Source organism: Teleopsis dalmanni, chromosome 1 (assembly GCF_002237135.1).
Source record: "Teleopsis dalmanni isolate 2A chromosome 1, ASM223713v2, whole genome shotgun sequence".
Classification (NCBI taxonomy): domain Eukaryota; kingdom Metazoa; phylum Arthropoda; class Insecta; order Diptera; family Diopsidae; genus Teleopsis; species Teleopsis dalmanni.
In genome coordinates, this window is record NC_051846.1 from 68783084 (window position 1) to 68802063 (window position 18980).

Genomic DNA, 18980 nt, shown 5'->3' on the forward strand with positions numbered 1-18980 from the left:
GATTTATCGCTTTACATCGGTTGTAGTATTAGTTAAAGGCGATAGAAGATTGATTTGATTTGCATGACATCACCTCATGTTTGTTCTGCGAAAAGCATTAGTTTCAATCAAATGACATACATTCGTTTATTTTTTATGACTTGTTCGAGTTTGATTTTGGTTTAATAAAATGCAGACTAGTGAACATATCTTGCGAATAATATTAATGATCTCAGTTGGTATATAAAATGATCAGAAACTTTGATACACGCCCGTTCTCTCAGCACACATTTAGTCTATGATTATTAGTGTACAAGATGTGCATTATAAAATATTATAGTTAAGTCTTGTAACAACATAAATAATAATAAATGCAGACGCCTTCAGGAAGGAAAATTTTGTATGTTATGGGAACTTCAAACTTAAGACTCGTTTCAGAAGTTTAGAATAGTCAAGGTGATACCTTATTACCACTTGATTCCACTTATAAATTTGTCAAGGAATAATATATTATTTAGTTGAAGAAGAAACAAACGAATTTTGGATGTTACTTTTATTAATTTTTTTTATATAAAAGTAAACCATATCCAATCAGGAATTGTCTATGTAGAATCTCTAATTTCTTTTATTCTTCTTGATATACCGAATTATATATAATTTGTTTTCCTGTTTAGTTCAGGTGCTGACACCCTGCCTGTAACCTAGAGCATAATATATTTTTATGAAAGGCTCTCTCAAGCTATCTTCTAGTTAAACATGGTATCACTTTTGGATAACAGTTTATAATTTTGCATTATGTTACTTGCTATATATGAAATAACATATTTGTCTTTACCTTTTGAAAATAAAAGATAAATAAAAACGTTAGTATCTTTACATTAAAACATTAAGGCAAGGCAGTCTGACTGAAAGTTATTTTTTATGGTAAAAAATTAATTTTTTAATGCATTTTTTAAAATTTAAATATTTTAATATTAATGTTTTCGAAAAATTCACTAAAATAAATAAAATATTGCACCTAAAAATTGAGAATTCCATTAGATGTTGCATAGACTAAAAAGTTATGTTAGACTAATTTCGACGTTTTTCATAAATACTTTTCTAATATGTGTAATATGTTTTCGAATATTATAGGAGTCGGTTAAAGCTTTGTAGATTTAAAAACTGAACATTAGTTTTTTATTACAAAAACTAAAGACATCATTTATTTAATTCATTCTATCATTTCAGCTACTTATGTTGAATGGTCAATAGTTGAAGCTATTCTCTCTGAAAAATAAATGTGAAGTTACGGGTAATGAAAGCGCGAAATACCTGTAATGAAGAAGGTGACACACTCAGGAGGTTTACCATATATGTGAATTCACTGTGTCTGCTTGAGTTTTTGATTGTAAATTTTAGGAATAGATAATATGCTGATAGTACACTGAAGGCATGTACTTGTAGCCATAGGAATGGTTGTGGAACCAAGATGGTGATGACGCTCTAGTGTGTTGAGCTCAATTAGTGGATGAAGGTCTGGACGCCAAATTAAGATTGATGAAATGTTGAGACAAAAATATTGAATATATTTAAGTTAATTTTGCAAATATAATTGTAGAAAACTGTTTATAATTTTAAAGGAATATAATCCCCACAATATATTATATATAAATCTTTTTGAGATTTTATTCAACAGCTTATTGAAAAACTCTTCATGCCCCTCACGTATCCCTAATGAATCATTATTATGTGACATGAACGTTAGAATAGAAATATACGGGGTACTAGCTCCCAACGAAGCAGAGCACTGCGACCAGATTGATCTTTTGTGCTGGACATGAATGTTATCTTATACTAAATATTGTACTAAACAACCAACGAAACAAGAAGATGTAAAGGCACAATGTACCCGATATGTTTAACAAAAGACAATTGTTTATTTAACTAATTTCAGTAAAGAAGGATAATGATGTAACAATAAAATATTTTAGGGGTGTTCACGACCTCGGCAATCGATTAACATAATAACACTGTAAAGTGCCAAGAATAAAATAAATATGCTTGAAGTGTATGCACTATAGAAGTAGGACACACCATTTTTGTAATATTTCAGTAATATTTGTAGTATATAATTTGTCGTTGTTTAGTGCTCTTTTTATTTTAATGGATGTATGGGATATTATTTTATATAGCAACATACATGGGTGGTACATAAAAATTGAACTCATTTGCTAAAAAACTGTATTTTATAGATTGTAAATAAATTTTTATAAAAATAGAGAATGTTTTTTTATATTTTCAAATAACAATGAAATGTTATGAAAATCTTTTCTATAATATATTAAAAGCTGATTATAAAAGCTTTATAATTAAATTCAAATTAATTAGCATATAATAATATAATTTCTTTGTTTAATTAAATTATTTGAAAAATTTTATAAATAGTAAATGGGGTATTAGTGAGTACAATTTTTAAATTAAATTTTTTTTCAGTGAATTTTTTTTCTTAGCTATAGATTTATTTGTTTATATACAATTTTGGTAGTGGAAGTTTTACGGACAATTAAATCAAAAGATATTTCCAAAAGGTCACTGATAATGTGATAATGGATATTCGATTAACACAAGAAATCACTTAATAAACAATTAAAAATTTTACAATTTCATTTTTATTTCCATTTGAAAAGAAAAAGAGGTCCTTTCACAGAACAATAAAAATTTTTTTTTAATAAATTAAATTTTTTAAAATTTATTATAAAAAACCACCATGTATTTTTCAAGCTAACAATCACCTTGTATTGCAACTCATCGGGATACATTTTTAACCATAATTTTTTTATATATACGCATTTATTAATAATCAAACTGATTAAATGAACTTATTTATGAATAATTGCAACAAATTAGTTCAATGGGACTGATTAAAGTTGACAATTTTTCACAGCATGAATAATTATGATATTGGCTTATTAAGTGACAATTGAGTGACATTATCATGGTCCATTGACGGAGTAATGAATGGGAATATTTCTGTATATTGGTGACATGATGACATGCTGACAGACAAAATGAAACCTTATTAGCTCTTGGCAAAATTGGTTACAATTGCTTGCTGTCTCCTGTACCCCGTAGCTCTTGTTGAGGGAGTGTGAGCCACCCACCAACATCGACTATATTTATATACATATATGTACATATACATTTGTGAATACATTGCTGCGTTTATATATTAACATTAAAATAAATATAAATACTTTTTAATATTAAAAATAAAATAAGATATTTAAATTTGAATAATTATGATTTTAATAGAGTTACGCTGTTCTGTTTAAGCAAATTTGAAAAAAATTCTGTTTGTAGATTTTTGCGTCATAACGCGATTGTTTAAGAATTTAAATTGAAAGGCGGCTCCTCTGTTGAATCAGCGAGAGTTTTTAGTTACTGAATTGATTTCTGACGATTTTTAAGTTTTTTTCATATAATTTTTTACAATTAATTAAGTTGGTGGCACGAGGTCTGTGATAGAGTGCAGTATGTCTGTATCTTTTATTATTTATAAGACACACAGTTGTTTGTGTGTTTTTATGCGAATCGAGCCCCGAACGTGCCTTTTTATTAATTGAACAATTATGTTTTAGTTTTTTCAATACAATAAACTGACATTTTTATTTGATTTATTGAAATGTCTTCTTTCAATTATTAATTAAAAATTATAAACACTTTTCATTAAGACTTTCTGATGCAGCAAGGAGTTTGTTACTTTTCAATATTTCTACGTTCTCAGGAGCTAGCAAAGAGCTTACGAGTATATATAAACTTTAGTTGATTTTTACTTAACAGATATTAAAACAGAATTCAAGTACTATAAATGAAATTCAATTTGAAATTAAAGCTAAAAAAAGAATGATAGCATTTCCTTTCTTCGCAGTAACATGATAGTTCTTATTGGTATAAATAAAAATAGCAAAAAATATATATTTATATTATAGACACAAAGCACCTCTTATATAGTTTATATATCATTTTACTTCTTTTGATTAAACTAGTCAATGTAACTTATTGAAGAATCATGAATAGTTGTATATTTTTTATTGAACATTCAAGAGAATTTGATGCCCCTACCAAAATCAATATAAATGTTCACCCAAGCATTGCTTCAGAGTTTTACCAAGGTACAGACATTATATGGATAGAGCTGTTGTTGATTCATTGCTATGAGTGTCCTAATTATTATTTGTTAATAGCTCACAAGTAAAGATGCTAGTAAGGGCTGAATCAGCCATTTAATTATGTGAACCGGAGAGTTATAGTAGGATAAATTCGTCCACAATTAAGACACAGATACAAAAGATGATTATAACTAATAGAAGTTATTATTGATGCAATACTCCTGGTATATATATAGTGTATGTATATAGTTGTTCATTAACAAGGGATTATCAATATCGAAGTTCTAATTTTGCAACTACAATTAAAGATATCATATGTTCATCAGTTTAAGGTTTGCCATTTTATAAGTTGAACCACTTAGCAACCGCTTAATGTGTTAAAATTGTGAAAACTTATTACAAGTTTTTTGTATGGACTTTTCGTTTTTATGTCTGTATGTGTTTAATTTTACTTGCATTTATATATTTTATATACATACAATACAAATTGAAAATTTGTATACAAATAATATATACAAATATTCATTTCGTTATAACGCAATAAAGGAAGATATCTATTGTTTTCAAATACGGTTCTATAAAAATCTTCGTACAACATCTTCAATTTTGAAAAAATTTGCTGTTGAAGCATTTAATAAGAAAAATTTTAATATACTATTCTTTTATATTATATAGTACCTCATAGAATATGTAGGAGCTACCTTAGAAATATGTATAGAAAAATGAACGTACGTGTAGGTATTTCAGTTCTCGATCATCAAAATACTTTTATGTATCTTTCTATATAATATTTTTATACACAAAAAATAAGTACGACAACATAATTATCTAAGAAAGGTATCATTAATTAGTTCGGCAAATAAATAGAGTAAGTTAGATATTAACAAATGCTAAAAATACCTATGTTTTATTTGTTTAATTAGTCAATTCTTAGAATAAATTCAATTTATTTCTTTAATTTACTTCTATATCTTTAATAATTAATAATAGTGATTTACAAATTAATTGCTTTATTTTATTCTGTAGAAAAGCATTTTATTTTCCTATAATATAAGAATTGCAAAATCTTTGATTCTATTCCCACGCAATATCCAAAACTTTGGACAAAATATTGATGACCATAAGATACCAAATTTAGATATTATAAATTTGATTTGTTAGCAATTCATAATTCAAATAAGATGATTTTATTCTTGATTTGCATGACAAGTAACTGGAATTTTTTTGCAACATGGAAGAAAATAATGATTGATATGTCCTAGCAAATATTTGAAAAGTTATTCTGATTAAAAAATTATTTTGCATTACCTGTCCATTTCAATTGCTTCATAATTTTTTTTTTAAGATAATCAATCAAAAATAAAAGATGTTGACATCATTCGTAAAAAGGATTGCAAAATGAGAAATTCAAATTTCTTTTTTGAGCAGCACCACTGGTCACTGGAAAAACTTTGTAGACCTATTCCATCCTATTCCTATCCCAACTGCTTATTAAAATGTCATAAATTTCTGAATGATTCGCGAATTTCTGAATATATAAAAACAACTTTTATACTTAACAGGTTGTCATTATGACATTTTCCAATATAGGAAAAATTCATATAACTTATATGTTCGCTTAAGTAGACAGCTCTTGTAGAGTTAAGGAAAGTTACCAGAAATTTTTTCAAACAAAATACATTTTTTGATTGAAAATGCACGTGTATGTCTAGAAAGTTTTATAAGTATGAGTAAGAGATTAATAAATTTCTTTTACAACCTTTCTCGTGAAACTTTATTAATAGAGTAAAACAGTAAAGAAGATTTAATTCTGTAAATAATAATTCATTCATAAAAATTGAAATAATGTTTTAGCATAAGAAAAATATATTAAAATATTATTTCAAAATAATTAACAAATATCTTTTTATGGTAATTAAGTAGATAAAGTAAATGAAGTCAAGTAGACCTAAACCTATTTCAATCAGATTAAAAATACTTTCAAAATTGATTAGAAAGATTTAGTATTTTGTAACCAGCCGGATGTATTATAAATGGGACCGAAACGTCTAAAATTGAGGTCATCTTTAGCGAGTTAAAAACTAGTGTAAAGTTTATTAAATCTGGTTTAAAATATATTGGAGCAAATACGATTATTATGTCTGAGATTTGATATTTGCTTAGACATAATGGTAATCGACTTGCGATGTGATATATCGATATATCGTAAATTCTTTTGATGTGATGGTTTTGGGCTTAGATAGATGTGGCTGTATATAGTACATATTATTGATATAGTTTTACTGATTGCGCAATACACTTATATGACTTGTTGTTGGCCATATCGAGTGACAAGTTCAGTTGTCTGTACAGCGTATACCAATGATCATGCTCTACTATTAAAGCGATTCAATAATACATTGTATCCCATGTCATGATTCCATTCCAATTTCTTAACGGTTAAAAACAAATTAAAACAAATTAATATAAAATAATAATTACCTAATTTTTATTACTAAAAATTATAACAAATGAATAAAAAAATTGATATTGTGAAGAATAAAAATCCAATACCTTCTGAATGGATTGTACGTTTTTCCGGTATTTCATTTTTAACATGTCTTACTTGAGGTTTTCATTTTTTTTAAAATAGATGGCATATTAAATTCAACGTGTCTTATTTATCAATACCTTTATTATTCAATTTTCTTGGGTACCTTTTTTTTATAACAAAATGTCAATAATTAAATATTATTATTATTATAAAAAAATTATGTGAAATTTATCAAATTTAATTTTCATTCATTCAAATTAAAATAATTAGTGGGTAAAAAAAAGTTAACAAACATTTTTTTCGTTGAAAATTTATAAAAAAGGCCATTTTGCTGTTCAACAACCCATAAATAAAAAGTTAAAAATTCCCATAAGTTTTGGATAAAAAAATAAATTTAAAATGTAAAAATAAATTTCATCATAACAGGGAGTCTTCCTAAACTTCATTTAAAGAATAATCCATTTTTACTCAATTTTTTGAGTGTAAAAAATTTGAACAGTTTCTTGTTTATGCTAATTTAAAAACTCAAAATATACAATTCTCTTATTAATTTTTGTGCCAATGATAAACTTAATAATTTATAATTTTTTTTCCAAAAAAATTTAAAAAAAATTTAAATAATATTTCATTATACATATAAGCACAACTCATATTTGTACACTTTATACATTTTTGAATAATGGGAATATTTGATTCTATTTTTTGTAACCCAGTGACAGAGACGTCGCAGACTATATAAATAGTATGCTCATTTGTTTCTAAACAACATAGCAATAATGAGCCAACCCTCTACAGAGGTGGAGAAAGATCCTAAACACTCCGCCTGTTTCCAAAAATCAGTTTAACATATGTTGTCCTTCGATGTAGGTTCAATCAGATGGTATGTATATAAGAACATATACTACACTTTGATCTTAGCCATAAGGCGGAGAAGCGTGCCTCTCTCTTCACAGTTTACTGGAATGAAGTTTCAACATTGCTGTTGAAATTTTCTTCTCCATTCATTCCCATGAGTAGGCTCAAGTCTCAAACTGTGGCTTACGATGCTTTCCACCTACCGGTAAAAGAACCTAGTAAGAGTATAGTAAGATCAACTAAAAGACTTTTTGGAAATAGAGGAATATCTTTTTTACAGGTGGATAATATTATTTTAGCATATATGTACATTAGAGTTCATTCGAAAAATTGAATTTATATATTAAATTGTGAGCTTCACATTTTGCAGGACCCGAGTTCGATTCCTGGTACTTGCAGTCTCAAAAATAATTATTTACGAATAATTAAATACAAGAATTATTTCCAAGACCACTGATGGTGGGTATTTGGCAATACTCGAAACAGCTGTATGGTCAGCCAAAAATTAATTGAAAATTAAAATAATATAAAATGAATTTTTGTTGTTGTAGTTCACTACTGTTCGAAAAAACCTCTTTATATTAAATTATAAAATAAAATTATATTATAAAAGTATAAAAATATATATTACATTATAAATATAAAAAAATAGAAATATAAATATATAAAAGTATTAAAAAAATATATATAAATATATATATATTAAAAATATATTATTTATTATATTAAAAAATTATAATGTACTATATATAGTACATAAGATAATAATTAAATAATAACGTAACCGTTTATGAAGAGTATTAAAGCATCGGCAAAGTCCAAGTAAATATTTTTCTTGATTTTTTGATATTACTCTGAATAAAAATAATTTTTCTCTAATACTGAATTGATTTGTTTTCTTATTTGCATATATCAGAATAAAAAATTGTATATATAAAATTTTAAGTTCATTTTTTGTGATACTTTTAAGCTTCTAAATAATTCGTTTATTTTAAATGCATTTCTTTCGTCAAGCGAGTGATGCGAGAAGTAATAAAAAAAATTCAATACAAATAAAAAGTAGTAATAATAAAGTATACAATACTTATGAGTATGAGAAAGGAGAACTGTCAAAACATCAAATCAGCGAGAAGAAAATGTCAATATCTTCAATTTGGAGGCGCGAATTCTATGCAAGTATATTTAAAGCCAATGAATACACAAACTCATATGCATAAAAGGTTGCAAGAATACAGATGTACGCACACATACACACACACACGTGACTGTGTAATTTGCAATGGAGTTGCCGCTAATGAAACGCGCAACGTCGTCAACCCCACTACAGCTACCCAAGTATCCGCCGACCACATACGAGCCACACACTGAGTCAAGTAATCGAGTTCCTACTCGTTGATTAGGTGGCGAATACTTGTTGATTCCAGTATAAAAAGGCAACATTCGCCAAATGATGGCTACAATTGGTGAGAAGTTATCTTCGGCAACAGTTGGTCGAGAAGAATACGGGAATTCGGGTCGGTCCTTATATGAAATATATTTTGCTCGAATTCTTTATGTCATTGAATTAAAAAAAATAAAGTGAATAAAAATATTTATTTCTCAATAAAAATCGAAAAGTGTTTGTTCAGCTTTAATATCGCAGCAGTTATTGTTTTAATCGCTGATAATTAAAGCTGACATTAGGCCATTAGAAGGATTATATATTTATTCTTTATTATTACGAAAATCTAACCGGATTTAATACAAAATGTGTCAGGTAAGTTTTAAATTGATTGTATGAAGTTTTTTTTTGGGTTAGCAGTTAGCAGTTTAATATATTTTTAATTGTTTATAAATTGTTCTTAATATGAGTAATATGCACTTCTGAAACATTGATTAGTTTAATTTCTTTTCTTAAATTTTTAATTACGATATCTTTAGATCTTTGTAGAAAGAAGAATTATTTTTTTCCTTTAAATATTTATAACTAATTTTTAATTGGATCAATAATAAATATTAAAAAATTTAGTACATGAATTTTTAAGAAAAAAAAAAAATATATTAACACGAATAAACTTATTGAACTAAAATATAAAGCATATAAAGTACTATATATAGAAATTTAGGAAAATATAAGAATTCAGTTGCTTGTTAAATATATTAATATTAATAATAAAACAACGTAAAAACCCTATAATAAAAAATGGTTAGTATAGCTCAGATTTATAGTTCACCGTTAGGTTTGGTTTACATAAAATAATTGATTTTTAATAAAAAAAAATTTTTAATACTATAATATAAAAATAATTACTACTATAATCTAAAATTATTATTAATATTAATAATAATGAACTTATCTTTTATTTGATACATAAAAATAATAAAAAAAATTTAACTTATTAATTTGAATTATATATTTTTAATTACATATTCATTTTTTTTATAAAAAATATTTATAATACAGATATTTCAGTCTATTTCGTAGATTTCGTGTTTTGTTAAAAAAAAATAACGTTAGTATTTTTTTTATACACAAATTTAAAATTCTCTTGCAATCAAATTTAAAAGTAATATTTTGTGTTAATTTAAATATAATATATAATTTTTAATCAAAAAAATATTTTTCATAATATAATAATATAGAATTTGTTTTAGAAGATAAAGTAAAATATAGACTGAAATATATGTATATACACATATACAGATGTGTATATATATTAGAGAGGATAAAATAATACAATAAATAATAGTTATTATAATAATATATAATATTTAACTTTATAATATTAGAGATAATTTCTTTTAAAATAATTTCTTGATTTGTCACAAATAAATGTATTGCACTAAAAAGTGTATTATGTGCTAGTGTGAGTTAAAAAAATGAAAAGGTGCATGAGTCTGTAATCAGTAATACACAGCCTCCTAAAAATATGTAATTTTTTTGAATTAAATTAATTTTTTAGTTTTTAAAATAATTGAGATATGGCGGGTGGTTCTATGATATTAATTTTTTCTACATAGTTTTAATAATAAAAAATGTTTAAAAGTTAGGAAATTAAGTTAATTAATTTAATTAATTCTAAATTAATCAAATTATGACGAAGTAATGAAATCGCTTTATTAAAAATGGATTAGATTAGAAAATTAGAGATATAGTTGAGTTTATAGACCAGTGAGGTTGGTTTTTTATAACTTAAATTAAAAGACTGAGTTCGTGCCTTTTCAAATTAAGTTAAATTTCAAATTATTTTTAATTGTTTATGTTAATAATTATAAATATTTCTTCATTTTGCATTGTTATATTTGATTGAAAAAAATAAATACTTTACTTTTCAAACATAATACAGTAAATCTGTAATTCAGGTATGTGTTTTAAAATGATGAACGTCAGAACAAACCTTTTCAATTACTTTTTGTGAAATATAAAAAGTACTAAATAAAAGCAAGATGTACCTTTTTTACTTGTTGTAAAATCAAATGAATTAGCTGATGTTGTACCGAATACCGAAAAATTTATCACGCTTTATACCTTGATAACTCTTAAATCGAATGCATCTCAATACTTTTTACATAATTTCAAAATATTATTTATCACTTCATAACTTTACTCTATAGTAGTAGTCCAATATAAAGAATACTTAACTCAAAAAAAGTTCAAATTTATAAACGATAAAATGTTGCTATTTCTTACTACTATATAACAAATAATGCCGACTAATCGAATACTATAGAATAAAATAGGTATCTATAGTATTATTTTAAATCAACATAAAAAACTGTGACACAAAAAATGGTTTCTATGTATATAATAGGACAAACAATTTAATAGACTTTAAATCACAATCATAATTTCAGAATGATTAATAAAGGAAACCTATAAAAAATTAATAAAGAGTACCAAAATACCAATAAAATTAAGTTTCATAGAAAAATTATTTTAAAGAAATTATAATCAAATTACTAAAAACTATATTTCACGTATTCATCAGATCTAACAAAGTTTTTGATTGCACAAATGGACAGTGGAAAATAGTTTGTCATCTACTGTATTAGAATTGTTACTGTATTATTTTAAAATTGTATCTAAAGTTATCAACTTTTCAATTAAATTCCAAATCAATTTAATTTAATTCATATAAAGAGTATGGTGATATTCGTGATAAAAGCTTTAAATAATAAGAAAAGTCATTAAAACTAGTATCTCGAAATTACATATCATTCGAAATAAGACAAAATCAGGATCTAACTTTTGTATGTTTATAAATTTAGATTTTTATTTTATAACAAATTAATTGTTAAATAAAATTATATGAAAAAGATATATATATATATATAATAATCTTATAGAAATATCAACACTATATGTAAAATACTATGCACAGGCCTACATTCTTCCCAATGCTTTCAAAATATATAATAATTTTAATGATAATAAAAATTCAAATTCCAGACTTTAGAACTGGGAACTAGATATATCGAGATTTAGTTTTTTAAGATTTCAATTTATTTTTTTTGTTTTGTAAAGAAGATTTAATATATATGAAATGACAACCATAAAACCATTTCCTACATGTTGATATAAAATCTAACTACAAAATTTACTTTAAATATTCTATAGAGTTATTGCTTTGTTATAAAAAAATTTTTTTTTGAATTTATTCATACTCATATTTTAAACAACTATCATAGCAACACATATGGCTAATATTCTATAACATTGCATAAAACCAATTGAATTTTAATAAAAAATGTTCCACATATGTTTGAACATTGATATTGATATAAGTAATTCAAAACTATAGTTTAAAACCTAAAAAATTCCATGACTACGTGCAGTTCACAACGTATACTATATAATCATAAGTTTATATGCACATATAATTTATTTCAAAATGTTGCATTGAAATGATCGCTGGCTGAGACTGTGGTTGATCGCTGATCGCCACAGTCTATGTTCAATCCGAATTTAATTAAAATCCATGAATCAGTTCAGAGCAATAAATTGCAATTTAACTCATTTAATAAGGAGAAGAATTGAAGACGAAAAAATATTCCATTTGAATGTGTTAAATAATTCAATTCGTAACTCCGTGCTACGATCAACGTGCGTCAAAAGATTTCCAACTTAAGCAACAGTATCGAATCTTATGATTTTTGTTGACGGAGGACGCAGTTACGACAAGAGTGCAACACGTGAGGGAGAGAGAGAGAGAGAGCGATAAGCAGCGAGCCTATAATTTGAATTTTCAAGCTAAAGTGACGAAGGTATCGATCGACATGATTTTAACCGCACATGAATATAAAATTTAGTTTTTTTTTAATATCAATTAAAATCGTAGCAATTAAATCGGTTACCTAAGTTGTCTTAGTATGCTTATAAAGCATTTTAAAATTAATTTATTTGAAATGATATAACGATATTGCAAGCATTTAAATTTATTTCAAACAAATTAATTTAAATATGTTTTATAAATTTTGAGTTTTTAACAAAGAAAAAAAATTTTAACAATTTCTTTTTGGCAAAATAGGATATTGTTAAGTATATCTACTATAAAAATAAAGTTTTTAAAATTTCAGTAGTTACCAAATTAAATTATTTCACATTTAATTTTATTTACAATTATTACTCTATAAAGTTTCATTATATATTTAAATAAAAAATAAGCACGACGGTGTAATGATAAGTTTTAATATTAGCATTTAGTTCATTTATCATATAGATAAATTCAAAATAATTCTATTAAAGTTTGGCAAATAGAGAGAGATATTATCTTAAAATATTTTTTTTTGTATATTTTCTTGATGTGAAACATATAGAAATACTTTGGACTTAATGATAAGTTCAAATATAACGAAAGGTTTCACAGCGTTTCCTTCGTTATACTGAGAGTTTACTGTATGTTATATATCTATTATTATTCATTCATTTTACTATTTCTTCTCAAGCTTTATTATCGAACTTTTCCGCGCATCAAATAGAAAAATTAAAATTTATGTTTAAAATATAGCCCAAAAACCCATTTTTAAAAAATTAAAGTTCCAGTTCTATGTAAATCTAGTTCACATTAGATATTTCATTATTTACCTTTGAATTAAAATAATGAAACGTTTATTTTTCTCAATTATAATTAATATCAAAAATTGAGTTTCAAATATAATAATATCAAAAATTGAGTTTTAAATATTTAAATTTTTAAAAAACAATATATTAAATATTTATTTATTAAATATTATATTTTGTATTATCTTGCCTCATTCGTTCTTCATGTAATTTTCGATCCCTTAAAATATTTATATATATTTATTATATTTTTTCAAAAAAATAATTTAACTGAAAATTTATGTAAGAAATAATATATTTTATGACCTGCCAAATTAGTATATTGGACGTAAGTATAGTCTCGTACAAAATTCTGTATATATAAATATATATAAATTTGTTAATCTATAATGCAGTTATAATTAGAAAAAAATTAATGCATTTATGCGTAGTTCATGAAGCTAATAAAACCAAGCATGCCAAACCATAATGTAGTGCATCGAACGATTGACGAGGAGTTGTTTTTAATTGTTACTATCGTTCATTATTACGTATGCTTGTTGTTTGCAATGTTATTGACGTAGAAAAAGATAACGTAGCACAATAAATCATAAATTAGTGAGGACACGCATACATACTTAGTCAACGAACGAGCCCCCAAAAATCATTGAACACACACAACCAGCAAACGCTGCAATGTATTGAATACACAAAACACAACATATGTACATATAAATTTAACCCAGTGAAAAATTTTTGTGTTGATGAAGGTTAGGAAGATTGGTTAACGACTTTTCCAGTAGAAATTTTTTTTATTATTTGATTGTCACATTTATTAAGACCATTAAATAGTATTTATAATGTAGCTGCCTTATCACGTTATATTTTAGTCAGTAATTCAAGTCATTTTTGAAAATTATTTTTAATAATAGAATGTTTTGTTAAAAATATAATATAATAGAAGCACAAGTATAAATAGCTTATCACTTTGCATATACCGACACAAGCAAAACTTAATGTATGTAGAAAAAAATTTCATATTAAAAAAATTCAATTTATATTTTAAAATTAACTTAAAGTTAATTAAATTAATAATAAATTGTAATGGAAAAAATAATAAATGGTTTCAAATTAATTTAAGTTTAAAATGACTGTCATATGTTTCGTTGTAAAGCGCATTTATTTCGTAAGGTGTTTTTTTTTTCTGCAAAGAATGGAAAATATCGTATGGGAGATGGGTTCTATTTTCAATATTTATCGATATACATAGGAAATTGTATAAGAGAAAAATTATTATTCGTTAAAATCTCTATGTCTTAAAAACGTTTCATCCAAACAGAAGTTATATACCGCTATTTAGTTAATTAAAAATTATGTAAACTTGACTTTTAATATATTGTTATATATAAAAAGTTGCTACAATTATAATAGTTGATATTTAATTTTATTTTGTAAACTTTTGGACATTTTTTTAGAAAACATAATATCTCGTAAAATATTTGAAGACATTTTATTTTGTTAATTTTTCATATATTATTTGGCAAATATTTTTTTGCTAATGAATTTGATATCAATCAAGTCATTAGCAATTGCAAAGCAGACGAGCTAGCCAGATGGGGTACTTCAGGAAACCACTCGGAGCACCGAAACAATCTGGGCATATTGTTGACATCATGCAAATTTGCATTGAGTTTTTAATAAAAGATGGGAAGACATCTGTAAGCAATTTAGCGACACACCAATAGAAGAAAATTGAACTCTCTCATAGAGATTCCCCGTAGAGATATCAGTCTTGCAGTAGATTTACTTACAGGTAGAACTTACTAAATCTCCCTTTCAACTATATCTGTCGCAGTTGTGGTGAGGAAGATGAAAGTGCTTCCCACCTGCTTTCCTTCTGTCCGGCACATGCACGACGCCATCTTAACATTTTAGGAGCTTTCTTTTTTGAGAATCTTGGCGAACTTCAGGACCCCCCTTTAAATAGCATCATAAGCTTTGCCAACATTTCTGGATGGTTTTAACCCTTCGGGTTTTAATAATACGGTAGCACAATAGGCCTATAGGCATAAGTGGATCCTCCTTCGGTCGCCGGTATAACCTAATATAACCTAACCCAATCACTGTTTTTACCAATTTGTCGTTGAAAAACATTAACTATTGTTTTTTCAATTAAAACACAAATTTATGTATTTTCATCGTAAATGAAAGTATGTATGTAGCTCACTTCAGAGTGATATAAGACTGTCCTACCATTGTTGCATTCGCCTGCCTCTGTCAGTAATCAGAAATTACTCGACAAAAGATATTTCTGTCTTCATTTAGTAAGCATGTTTTCATTTTATAATTCGGTTCGGAACCAGAAGTGGATACAAAAGATATTTTATATTGGAGACTATTCAACGCAGGAATTTAAATAATGTATTCATTTAAATCGTTTGAGTTTGCTTGATTCGATGTTGGAACATCAAAATAAAAATGTTTTGTATCAAAAGAATTCATTTTCAGTGATAAAATTCACTTTATTGTAGATAAATTTATAAATAAATCAACTTGCCAACGCGAAAAAAAAATTATGAGTAATTTAACTTGAAATAAAAGTTTAGAAAATGTTACAATTAAGTGATTGGTTTTTGGTCGGTGGGTTGTTTCATAAATATTGAAATAATGTGTATATATATATTGCATAAAACTTATATTTAATAAATCCAAGTATAATTTTTTAAATAAAAATTTAATAACAATAACAATATAAATTTTGTTTTTGTAAACTTTAAATTCCTGTCTTACATTTTTTGTTTATTTTTCATATATTATCTTGTAAATATTTTTAGTTTATAATAAATAGGTTTTTCAAGCAGTTGTGACTACACAAACAAAAATTCATTTTATATTATTTTTAATTAATTGAATTTTTGGCTGACCATACAGCTGTTTCGAGTATTGCCAAATACTCATCATCAGTGGTCTTGGAAATAATTCTTATATTTAATTATTCGCAAATAATATTTTTTTGAAACTGCAGGTACTAGGAATCGAACTCGTGCCCTGCCAAATTTGAAGCTCAGAGTCTGCGTTCATTAGCCAACTAACAAAAAACCGTACTTGACTTCTATGTTTGCACATTTTTTCTGGAGTTTTAATTTGCTGTGAAAGTTTTATATTTAATTTTATAATTATAATTATATAATAATAACATATATAATAATTATAAAAATAGAATTGATTTATAATTAATTATATTTTTTTTCAATTATTAAATTTCAATACTATTCTGTTTGTAGAGGCATTATTTGTTGCATGATTTATATATTTTTTTTATGTATCGAACTTTATCTAGAAACGTAATGCTAAGAGAGTCATGCTTATGTTACTTAACGAGTCGTACAGGAGAGACCAAATTTTGTGAATATAAGTTGTAATTTAACGTCAAATTTAGTATAGTATTTCGTATCGTATATATCCTAAAGAGGTTTTTCGAACATATTATATATAGATATAATTTATATATCATCTTGTAAATATTTTAAGTTTATAATAAACAAACTAATTAAAACCTTGCTTATGTTAACTTATATAAACTAACATTATGTACGTATATTACTTATAAGCATAAATGATCCGAATTTATCCACTGGGGAGTATTAAATTCTATATGTCATTGTGATTTGCATAATTAAAATATAATGAGTAGGAAAAAAAAACATAAACAATTTCGAAAGGGAAGCCACATTTTACCATTTAAATACATACATCAATTTTAACATACTTTTATATACTATGTAAGATTTTATATTGACTTTTGTTGACTTCAATTAAAAACATATCGTATTTTCAAATCCAATCTGAATAAATGTGTGTGTGTGCGTTGTTATGCGTAAGGTAGGAATGTATGTGTTTGAAACGAGCCCCTCTTTTTTGTTTATTCGCATTTTTAAATTGCGTTTCATGAAATATTAAACGATAACAATAACAAAAAAATAAATTTATTAACTTGTTGATTTTAAATAACATTTGCTGTTATAGTATCAATTTTTTCTTAATGAAATCAGTTTTGCATATCAACGCTATCGTCACTCAACAATTAAAAGATCAATAATAAACTAATTTAAAATGTTGCTCTTACATTCTATGTAAATAATTAAAAAATTTGTTTTTTTTTCTAAATATTTTAACTCATTTCTCACGCTCAATTTACAATGTAAATTACTCATAAATAATTACTCACAATTACATATGGGTTTTCACAATAAGTGCACTGTGTGTTATATTTTGTGTATTTGTTTCTTGTTTTTGAATGTCATCACTCTAGTGGGTAAAACGTGCTCATGCTCTTTTTTGGCATGCAGAGTATAAAAATATGGCTTTATGACACCTTGCCAATGTTACGGTTCGCTTTATGCACGCTTGTCATTTGATTATGTTGGGTCGATCGAATTACCAGAAATAACGCAAAAGAAACAAAAAAAAACAACAATTTGGAAGAGCAAAAGAAAACAGAATACCAAATTGTCATAATGAATTCCAAATTGGCTGATGCAATGCATTAAAAGAATTAAGCCATTTACACTCTTTACTTACCAAATATATGAAAGTTTTTTCTATAATTAAAATATATTGGTACGTTTTTTTTCCATTTCTTTTGAATGGTTTTTTTTGTTCGAATAGCAAATATGTTATTGCAGCACGAGGTGTCAAGATAAAACTATTCTGAAATTATGTATTTGAAAACCCAAGCAGCAGACAGCAAAGTAAATACGATTTATTGACACTGGCGATAAAAGGCAATTCAGTTACAATCGGTTTTTAATGAAAACACTCAAAGTAGAAATTTGTCGCACGCCTTCAATTTTAACAGAAGCCCAGCAAGGGAGAATTTTTTTTCTTGGAATAGAAGGTAGGGACTTTGCCTGAAATTCATTAGAAATATTTTCAGACTATTACATCAGTTTCTTATGAATTTTGTGCATTTTTAGTGGGGGTTTCTCTAATAAAAATTAAAAAAAAAATACTCTTTCATAAATACATTTATAGTTGAAATGATGAAACGTAAAAATTTAGGACTGCCGGCAGTTATAGTAATTATTTTGGTTTTACGTCAAAATTATAATGTAATGCTTGTTCTCTTATAAATAGAGGGCGAATTTGATAAGATTTATCTGATCATAGTTATATATACATGTGAAATATACTAGTTTCTATTAAAAATTTGACGTTAAATTACAACTTATATTCACAAAATATTAGTATCGCCCTTGCGACTCGTGGAGTAACATTAGTATGACTTTCTCAGCATTACGGTTTTAAATTAGGTTCTATACATAGTAATGAATATATAAGTCATACAACAGATAATGCCTTTACAAACAGAATAAAATGAATTTTTGTTCTTGTAGTTCACTGCTGTTCAAAAAACCTGTATTTGTGAAAATACAAATTTTCT

The 18980-nt window shown here is 25.6% G+C and overlaps 1 pseudogene; it reads right to left on the bottom strand.

Moving 5' to 3' along the window:
• Nucleotides 1-7414: 7414 nt before the first annotated feature.
• On the bottom strand, nucleotides 7415-7601 carry LOC119673654 (annotated as a pseudogene).
• Between the last annotated feature and the right edge of the window lie 11379 nt (nucleotides 7602-18980).